This window comes from Nomascus leucogenys, unplaced genomic scaffold (assembly GCF_006542625.1).
Source record: "Nomascus leucogenys isolate Asia unplaced genomic scaffold, Asia_NLE_v1 Super-Scaffold_241, whole genome shotgun sequence".
NCBI lineage: Eukaryota > Metazoa > Chordata > Mammalia > Primates > Hylobatidae > Nomascus > Nomascus leucogenys.
In genome coordinates, this window is record NW_022095767.1 from 3,095,204 (window position 1) to 3,105,184 (window position 9,981).

At 48.9% G+C, this 9,981-nt stretch overlaps 1 non-coding gene across 1 annotated transcript; it reads left to right on the top strand.

The window, feature by feature from the left end:
• Nucleotides 1-6,123: 6,123 nt before the first annotated feature.
• Nucleotides 6,124-6,230, top strand: LOC115833546. Its single transcript, XR_004028939.1, has one exon. It is a non-coding gene; the product is annotated as a U6 spliceosomal RNA (small nuclear RNA).
• Nucleotides 6,231-9,981: the final 3,751 nt, after the last annotated feature.

Below are 9,981 nucleotides of genomic sequence, written 5' to 3' on the forward strand. Positions count from 1 at the left end.
GGTTCAAGTGATTCTCCTGCCTCAGCCTCCCGAGTAGCTGGGATTACAGGCATGCGCCACCACGCCCAGCTAATTTTGTGTTTTTAGTAGGGACGGGGTTTATCCATATTGGTCAGGCTGGTCTCGAACTCCCGAACCTCAGGTGATCCTCCCGCCTCAGCCTCCCAAAGTGCTGGGATTACAGGCGTGAGCCACTGTGCCCACTCGAGACCTCCATCTCTAAAAAACAATATTTGTTGTTGTTGCTGTTGTTGTTTTGAGACCGAGTCTTGCTCTGTCGCCCAGGCTGGAGTGCAGTGGTGCGATCTCGGCTCACTGCAAGCTCTGTCTCCCAGGTTCACGCCATTCTCCTGCCTCAGCCTCCTGAGTAGCTGGGACTGCAGGCGCCCGCCACCATGCCCAACTAATTTTTGTATTTTTAGTAGAGACGGGGTTTCACCATCTTGGCCGTGCTGGTCTCGAGTCCTGACCTCGTGATCCACCAGCCTTGGCCTCCCAAAGAGCTGGGATTACAGGCGTGTGCCACTGCGCCCAGCACTGTGGGAGGCCGAGATGGGCAAATCATCAGGTCAGGGGATCGAGGCCATCCTGGCTAACATGGTGAACCCCCGTCTCTACTAAAAATACAAAAAATTAGCCGGGCGTGGTGGCATGTGCCTGTAGTCCCAACTACTTGGGAAGCTGAGGCAGGAGAATCGCTTGGACCCGGGAGGCGGAGGTTACGGTGAGCTGAGATCGCACCACTGCACTCCAGCCGGGGCGACAGAGCAAGACTCCATCAAAAAAAAAAAAAAAAAAAAAAAAAGGAAGACAATCTGGAGGAACTTGGAGAAGGCAAATGGAAACAGCAGAGGTGAGTGCTGCACAGTTCAGGCAAGGCAAGGGCAGAAATGTAGCCGCGCCATTGCATTTTGCAATATGGGGGTCATTGGTGAGATAAGCAAGGGGGGTTTTGGTTGAGTGGTGGGCCTGGGAGCCAGACCTCAATGAGTGGAGATGGTTTTACAGAGGCGTGCTGGAGCCAGCGTGCACTGACTGGCAAGAGCCAGCCGGCACATCTTCAAGAATTCAAAGCCTCTCGTTAAACACGGCCAATGTGTAAACAATTAATTGTATAAACTTAAGATCAAATGGATTATATTAGAACAAAAGTAATAAATACGCAAAATTCATCACTTCCTAATTATGCTGCTACATGTTACTACTATCTGTGCTCTTGAGGGTTTTTGTTTTTGTCTTGAGACAGAGTCTCACTCTATCGCCCAGGTAGGAGTGCAGTGGCGCCAGCACGGCTCACTGTAGCCTCGACCTTCCAGGCTCAAGTGATCCTCCCACCTCAGCCTCCCAAGTAGCTGGGACTACAGACATGCACCATCATGCCCGGCTGATTTTTGTAATTTTTTGTAGAGACAGGGTCTCTATGTTGCACGGGCTGGTCTCGAACTCCTGGGCTCAAGTGATCCTCCCACCTTGACCTCCCAAACTGCTGGGATGACCAGCACAAGCCACAGAGCCTGGCTACTTTTTAAAATTTTTTGCAGAGGCAGGCTGGGCACAGTGGCTCACACCTATGATCCCAGCACTTTGGGAGGCCGAGGTGGGTGGATCACTTTAGGCCAGGAGTTTGAGACCAGCCCAGCCAATATGGTGAAACCCCGTCTCTATTAAAAATACAAAAATTAGCCAGATGTGGTGGTGCATGCCTGTAATCCCAGCTACTCAGAAAGGAGGCTGAGGCAGGAGAATTGCTTGAACCTGGGAGGCGGAGGTTGCAGTGAGCCAAGATTGCACCACTGCATTCTAGCCTGAGTGACAGAGTGAGACTCTGTCTCAAATAAATAAACAAATAAATAAATAAATAAATAATCTTTTCGTAGAGACAGAGTCTTGCTTTGTTGCCTAGGCTGGTCTCAAACTCCTGGGCTCACTCGATCCTCCCACCTCGGCCTCCCAAAGTGCTGGGGTTACAGGCATGAGTCACTGCACCTGCCGATCTTGGGGTTGTTTACATATGTGATGTCTGCGTGCTGGAAATACTATGTAAGTCACTGCATTGTGTACCAATTCTGTTTGATGATGCCATCTTTGTAGCTTGAAATCACCTACAAGCAGATCAGCCACAAGTGGTGGGAATATTTACACCAGAGGAATTGGCAAACATTCCAAGTCAGGAGCTCTTTGGTTGGTTTGTTTCTCTGGTGAGCCAGTTATTAAACATTTCACCAGCACAGCGGTGGTTGAGAATACAGGGACACAGAACACAGACTCTTCCCAGGAATATTCACTGTGCACAGAAGGTGAAATGATGGCAGCTGGAAGAACATATGGGAAGGAGTGAGAGTGCTTTGTTTTCCCTAACTTTTTATTTTGCAAAATTTCAAAGCTACAAAAAAAAAAAAAATCTCAAGAATAGTATACAGGGCTGGGCACGGTGGCTCACACCTGTAATCTCTGCACTTTGGGAAGCCGATGTGGGTGGATCATCTGTGGTCAGGAGTTCGAGACCAGCCTAGCCAACACGGTGAAACTGCATCTCTACAAAAAAAAAAAAAAAAATACAAAAATTAGCCGGGCATGGTGGCACACATCTGTAACCCAGCCACTCAGGAGGCTGAGGCAGAAGAATCGCTTGAGCCCAGGAGGTGGAGGTTGCAGTGACCCAGGATCGTGCCACTGCTCTCTAGCCTAGGTGACAGAGTGAGACTCCATCTCAAAAAAATTTTTAAAATATTGGCCAGGCACGGTGGCTCACGCCTGTAATCCCAGCACTTTGGGAGGCCAAGGCGGGCAGATCACGAGGTCAGGAGATTGAGACCATTCTGGCTAACACGGTGAAACCCCGTCTCCACTAAAAATACAAAAATTAGCCGGGTGTGGTGGTGGGCGCCTGTAGTCCCAGCTGCTCAGGAGGCTGAGGCAGGAGAATGGCGTGAACCCAGGAGGCGGAGCTTGCAGTGAGCCGAGATTGCGCCACTGTACTCCAGCCTGGGAGACAGAGCAAGACTTCGTCTCAAAAAAAAAAAAAAAAATTCAAATATTATAAAAAAACTAAAAATAAAAAATCTAGGATATAATGCATTTTCACTTATTGCATTTGGTTGTCATATCTCTTACAGTCGCCTTTGATCTGCAGAAATCTCCTTCATATATATATATTTAACAGAGTCTTGCTCTGTCACCAAGGCTGGAGTGCAGTGGTATGATCATAGCTCACTGCAGCCTCAACTTCCTGGGCTCAAGCGATCCTCCTGCCTCAGCCTCCCAAGTAGCTGGGACCACAGGCATGTGCCCCAAGCCCAATTAATTTTTAATTTAATTAATTAATTTTGCAGACTAGGTATCACTCTGTCACCCAAGCTGGAGTGCAGTGGCTTGATCTCGGCTCACTGCAACCTCTGCCTCCAGGGCTCAAGCAATCCTCCCACCTCAGCCTCCCAAGTAGCTGGGACCACAGGCACACGCCACTATGGCCTGGGTAATTTATGTTTTTTTTTTTTGTAGAAACTGGGTCTCACCATGTTTCCCAGGCTGGTCTCAAACTCCTGGACTCAAGGGATCCTCCTGCCTTGGCCTCCCAAAGTGCTGGGATTACAGGTATAAGCACTGTGCCTGGCCTAATTTTCGTATTTTTTGTAGAGATGGGGTTTCGCCATGTTGCCCCGGCTGGTCTGAAAATGCTGGCCTCAAGTGATCCGCCTGCCTCAGCCTCCCAAAGTACAGGGATTACAGGCGTGAGCCACTGTGCCTGGCCAGGAGTTGATTGTTTTTTTGTTTGTTTGTTTGTTATTTTTATTTATTTTTATTTTTGAGACGTTGTCTCGCTCTGTCACCCAGGCTACAGTGCAGTGGCACAATCTCGGCCCACTGCAACCTCCATCTCCCGGGTTCAAGTGATTCTCCTGCCTCAGCCTCCCAAGTATCGGGGATTACAGGTGTGCACCACCACGCCCGGCTAATTTTTATATTTTTAGTAGAGGTCAGCTTTCCCATGCTGGTCACGCTGGTCTCGAACTCCTGACCTCAAGTGATCCAACTGCCTCAGCCTCCAAAGTGCTGGGATTACAAGCATGAACCACCGCGCCCGGCCAGGAGTTGATTGTAACTGCAGAAGCCCGAGCGTGTTTTCATGCTGAGCTGGTGGAGACGAGGGAGTAGAGGAGATGGAATAGGGTTGGGGTGCCCCAGGGAGCAGTGCGTCTATGCCTGTTTCTCTGGGAGGGAGTGGAGAGAGAAGAGGGCAGTGGCTGGGAAGTTTGCTCCTGGCCGGTAAGGACGTAGAAGGAGTGTGCATTTCACTTTCTGCTTTGTTCCGGCCTGGGAGGAGAGTGTGGGGAGAGAACCCAAGCCCTGTGGGAAGGGGCAGGGCAGGGGCCTGATGCAGGCAGGAGGATGCTCTTCTGGGAACCCCAGGCAATCACTTGGGGACCTGACCATCATGTTTTTTTGTTTTGTTTTGTTTTGTTTTGAGACGGAGTCTCGCTCTGTTGCCCAGGCTGGAGTGCAGTGGCGTCATCTCGGCTCACTGCAACCTCTACTTCCCCAGTTCAAGCGATTCTCCTGCCTCAGCCTCCTGAGTAGCTGCAATTACAGTTGCCCACCACCACGCCCGGCTAATTTTGTTTGTTTGTTTGTTTTTGAGATGGAGTCTTGCCTTGTTGCCCAGGCTGGAGTGCAGCGCCATGAACTCGACTCACTGCAACCTCTACCTCCTGGGTTCAAGTGATTCTCCTGTCTCAGCCTCCAAAGTAGCTGGGATTACAGGCGTCTGCCACCACGCCCGGCCAGTTTTTGTATTTTTAGTAGAGATGGGGTTTTGCCATGTTGGCCAGGCTGGTCTTGAACTCCTGACCTCAGCTGATCCACCCACCTCAGTCTCCCAAAGTGCTGGGATTACAAGCGTGAGCCACCGCGCTCAGCCTAATTTTTGTATTTTCAGTAGAGACAGGGTTTTGCCATGTTGCCCAGGCTGGTCTTGAACTCGTGACCTCAGGTGATCCATCTGCCTCGACCTTCCAAAGTGCTGGAATAACAGGCGTGAGCCACCACGCCTGGCTATCATGTCTTGATACTGAGGATAGTGCCTGGCACGTAGGTACTCAAAATGAATGAAAGGGCCTCTGCTGGCACAGTAGCTTACTCCTGTAATTCCTGCACTTTTGGGAGGCTGAGGCTGGAGGATCACTTGAGGCCAGGAGTTCGAGACCTGCGTGGGTGACATAGTGAGACATCTCTACAAAAAAAAAAAATTTTAAATAAAGTTAGCTGGGTGTGATAGTGCATGCCTACCCATAGTCCCAGCTACTTGGGCGGCTGAAGCAGGAGAATAGCTTCAGCCCAGGAGGTTGAGGCTGCAGTGAGCTATGATTGTGCCACTGCATTCCAGCCTGGGTGACAAAGTAAGACCCTGTCTCTGTTGAATGATAACAACACCAGCAAACACGAGCAACGGGCGTGGTGGCTCACACCTGTAATCCCAGCACTTTGGGAGGCCGAGACGGGCGTATCACCTGAGGTCGGAAGTTCGAGACCAGCCTGACCAACATGGAGAAACCCCGTCTCTACTGAAAACACAAAATTAGCCGGGCATGGTGGCGCATGCCTGTAATCCCAGCTACTCGGGAGGCTGAGGCAGGAGAATTGCTTGAACCTGGGAGGCGGAGGTTGCGGTGAGCCGAGATTGCGCCATTGCACCCCAGCCTGGGCAACAAGAGCGAAACTCTGACTCAAACAATACAAAACAAAACAAAACAAAACAAAACAAAAAACATTTATTAGCACTGCCTAGACACCAGGTTCTGTACGAAATGCTATCCATGTGTCATCTCTTAAATCTTCCAACAATCTCAGCTACTTGGGAGGCTGAGGCAGGAGAATCACTTAAGCCCAGCAGGTCAAGGCTACAAGTGAGCTATGATCGTGCTCCTGCACTCCACCCTGGGTGGCACAGTGAGAGTGAGGCCCTGTCTCCAAAATGACAAAAAACAAATAAACATTCTTCCAACAATCTTAGGTGGGTAGAGTATTAATTTTTCTATTTCTGTGTAACAAACTACCACAAACTTAGAGGCTCAAAACAACACCCATTTATCATCTTGCACTTCTGTAGGCCAGAAGTCTGGCTGGGTACTTGCCTGAACAGTGCACATGCTGAAATTGGAACAAGAGTGAAAAACTTAGCATGGCCCTCGGCCAAGGATGATGCGTACATTTGTAAAGCATTCAGATCTTTACAACAGTGTACACGTAGTTAATGCGGCACTGTACATTCAAAATTTGGTGAAGAGGCTGGGCGCAGTGGCGCACGCCTGTAATTCCAGCACTTTGGGAGGGTGACGTGGGTAGAACACTTGAAGTCAGGAGTTCGAGACCAGCCTGGCCAACATGGTGAAACCCCATCTCTACTAAAAATACAAAAATTAGCCAGGTGTGCTGCACTCTTGTAGTCCCAGCTATTCGGGAAGCTGAGGCAGGAGAATTGCTTGAACCCGGGAGGTGGAGGTTGCAGTGAGCCAATACAGCACCACTGTACTCCAGACTGAGCGACAGCGAGACCCTATCTATTTAAAAAAAAAAGAAAAGGAAAGAAATTGGTGAAGAGTAGCCAGGCATAGTGGCACATGCCTGTAATCACAGCTAATTGAGACAGATTCTCCTGCCTCAGCCTGTGAGGCAGAGGCTGCAGTGAGCTGAGATTGCACCAGTACACTCCAGCCTGGGCAACAGAGTAAAACTGTGTCTCAAAATAAATAAATAAATAATAAATAAATAATTGGGCTCATGCCTGTAATCCCAGCACTTTGGGAGGCTGAGGCGGGTGGATCACCTGAGGTCAGGAATTCGACACCAGCCTGACCAAGATGGTGAAACCCTGTCTCTACTAAAAATACAAAAATTAGCCCAGCATGGTGGCACATGCCTGTAGTCCCAGCTACTCAGGAGGCTGAAGCAGGAGAATCACTTGAACCCAGGAGTGGAGGTTGCAGTGAGCTGAGATCGCGCCACTGCACTCCAGCCTGGGTGACTGACTGAGACTTCATCTCAAAAAAAAAAAAAAAAATAAAAATTATCCATGCGTTAGTTTGGCACAGAAAAAAAAAAAAAATTGGTGAAGAGGGCAGATTTCATGTATTTCCCTTTGTATTTTATCTTTTTTAGAGACAGAGTCTTCCTTCTGTGGCCCAGGCTGGGGTGCAGTGGCATGACCATAGGTCACTGCGGCTTCAAACTTCTGGGCTCAAGTGGATCCTCCTGCCTCAGCCTCCCGAGTAGCTGGGACCACAGGGATGCACCATCACACTTGGCTAATTTTTAAACTTTTTTGTAGAGGCTGGGGTCTCTCTATGTTGCTCAGGGTGGCCTCCAACTCCTGGCCTCAAGTGATCCTCCTGCCTCAGCTTCCCAAGTAGCTGGGATGACAGGTGTGAGGCACTGCATACAGTCTCTGGGGTCTCTTTTATGAGGCATTAATCCCATTTATGAGGGGCTGTCATGACCTAGTCATCTCCCAAAGGCCCCACCTCTTTTATTTATTTTTTTTATTTTTTGAGATGGAGTCTTGCTCTGTCACCTAGGCTGAAGTGCAAAGGTGAGATCCTGACTCACTGCAACTGCCACCTCCTGGGTTCAAGCAATTCTCCTGCCTCAGCCTCCCGAGTAGCTGGGACTACAGGCACCCACCACCACGCCCAGCTAATTTTTGTACTTTTAGTACTGATGGGGTTTCACCATGTTGGCCAGGCTGCTCTCGAACTCCTGACCTCAGGTGATCCATCCGCCTCGGCCTCCCAAAGTGCTGGGATTACAGGCATGAGCCACCGGCGCCCGGCCTAAGTTTCAATATATAAATTTTGATAGAGAACACACACATTTAGACCCCAGCAATTACGGCAGCCCAGACTGATGGACACAGTTGGTTCTCCTGGATTAGCGGAGTCCTGCCTTCAAGGCTGCCTGTGTATGTGGCGGGCAGGTTGCAGGGGACCTTCCCACCCACATACTGGGGAGCGTGCATTGGAATGTGCAGGCAGGGCCTATGATGAAGTCAGCAGCCACTCTCTGGAGACGTGTCCAGAAAGCCTGTTCCTGGGAGTGTGTTCATCCAGAAAGAGTGAGATTTTCTTCTGGGTGGTCACAGAAAGACCCTTTATATTATTCATCTACTGGTATGTGACAAATTACCCCACAACTTAATGGCTTAACACAGAGCAGAATGTTAGTGGCCAGGGGCTAGGGAGTGAGAAGCTGCTGTTTAACGGGTGTAAAGTTTCAGATATGCAGGTGCAGTGGCTCATGCCTTTAATCCCAGCACTGTGGGAGGCCGAGGCGGGCGGATCACAAGGTCAAGAGATCGAGACCATCCCGGCCAACATGGTGAAACCCCATCTCTACTAAAAAATACAAAAATTAGCTTGGCATGGCGGCGCGTGCCTGCAGTCCCAGCTACTCGGGAAGCTGATGCAGGAGAATTGGTTGAACCAGGGAAGCGGAGGTTGCGATGAGCCGAGATCGCGCCACTGCACTCCAGCCTGACGACAGAGTGAGGCTCTGTCTCAAAAAAAGTTTCAAATATGCAAGATGAATACGTTCTACAGATCGGCTATATAACATCTTGCTTGTAGTTACCAATACTATCCCGGGCACTTAAAAATTTTGCTAAGAGGGCCAGGCACAGTGGCTCACGCCTGTAATCCGAGCACTCTGGGTGACAGAGCAAGACCCTGTCACCAAAAAAAAAAAAATCACATCACGGTAAATAGGATATTGAGACCTCATCTTTTAAACCAATGGTCCCCAACTCTTTTGGCATCAGGGAACAGTTTCGTGGAAGACAATTTTTCCACAGATGGTGTGGGGGGAGCGGAGGATACTTTCAGGATGACTCAAGTACACTACATTTATTGTGTACTTTATTTCTATTTATTATCACATTGTAATATATAATAATTATACAACTCACCAGCATGTACAATCAGTGGGAGCCCTGAGCTTGTTTTTGAAAGAGCATCCCCAGGGACTGAAAGCTTGAAGGGATGAGGAACTCCTCCTTTCTCAGGCCCAATCCCAAGGTGCAAGGCCAGTTGCGCCAGCAAGACTGCAGAAGCAGGAAGAGAGCCTGGCTGGAAGTCACATACCTTGGCCAGAAGACACCTATCCCTGAAGATGGAGAAAGAGGCCATCCGGGTACCACGTAGCAATTACGTCAGACTGGGGCACTTCCTGTTTACAGAAGACTATAAAACCCCTGCCCCGTCTTCATTTGGTGCTGACGCCATTTTAGGCCTCAGTACCCCCAGCACCCAGGCGCTCATTAAAATAGCATATTGCTCCACACCGCCTCGTGTTGACTGTTGGCACGCTTTTGGGGTTCGAACTGATTACAAGAACCTTTCAGTTTTCCTGCAACTAGATGATCCCATCTGGGGGTGATGGGAGACAGTGACAGATCACAGGGCATGCGCAACCTTGATCCCTGCGTGTGTGGTTCACAATAGGGTTTTGTGGGATATGAGAAGGTTTCTCTTCAGATAAGCTGATCAATCTTTTATTCTTTAATTCATAGTACCCTCCCCTTTTCCTTTTTCTCCTTTTTTTCCTTTTTGCTTTTGTTAGATGCCCAGGCATGCCACAGTACCAGGCGTTATCAGTACCAGCTCACATTCCTTTCCTTATTTAAAAAAAAGCCTAAATTTCTAGCTGATTACAGACACCCCTACGCCTTTCCTCTCCACTTTCTTTTACATGCCCACCTTATCTAAAAAAGATAAAACGTTTAGCCAACCAAAATTAGTTTAAATTATACAACCCGACACTGGCCAATAAAAAAAGGGTACAAAAACAAAACTTGCGTCAAAAATAAGGGCTCTCGTGACCCTTTGTTCAAGTATACTCATAACAACTGGCCAAAAAAACACCCCCTGCACAAAAATAAAATTACTTTGCTAAAAATCTTTCGTTCAAGTGTTCAATTTCCTTAAAATTTTA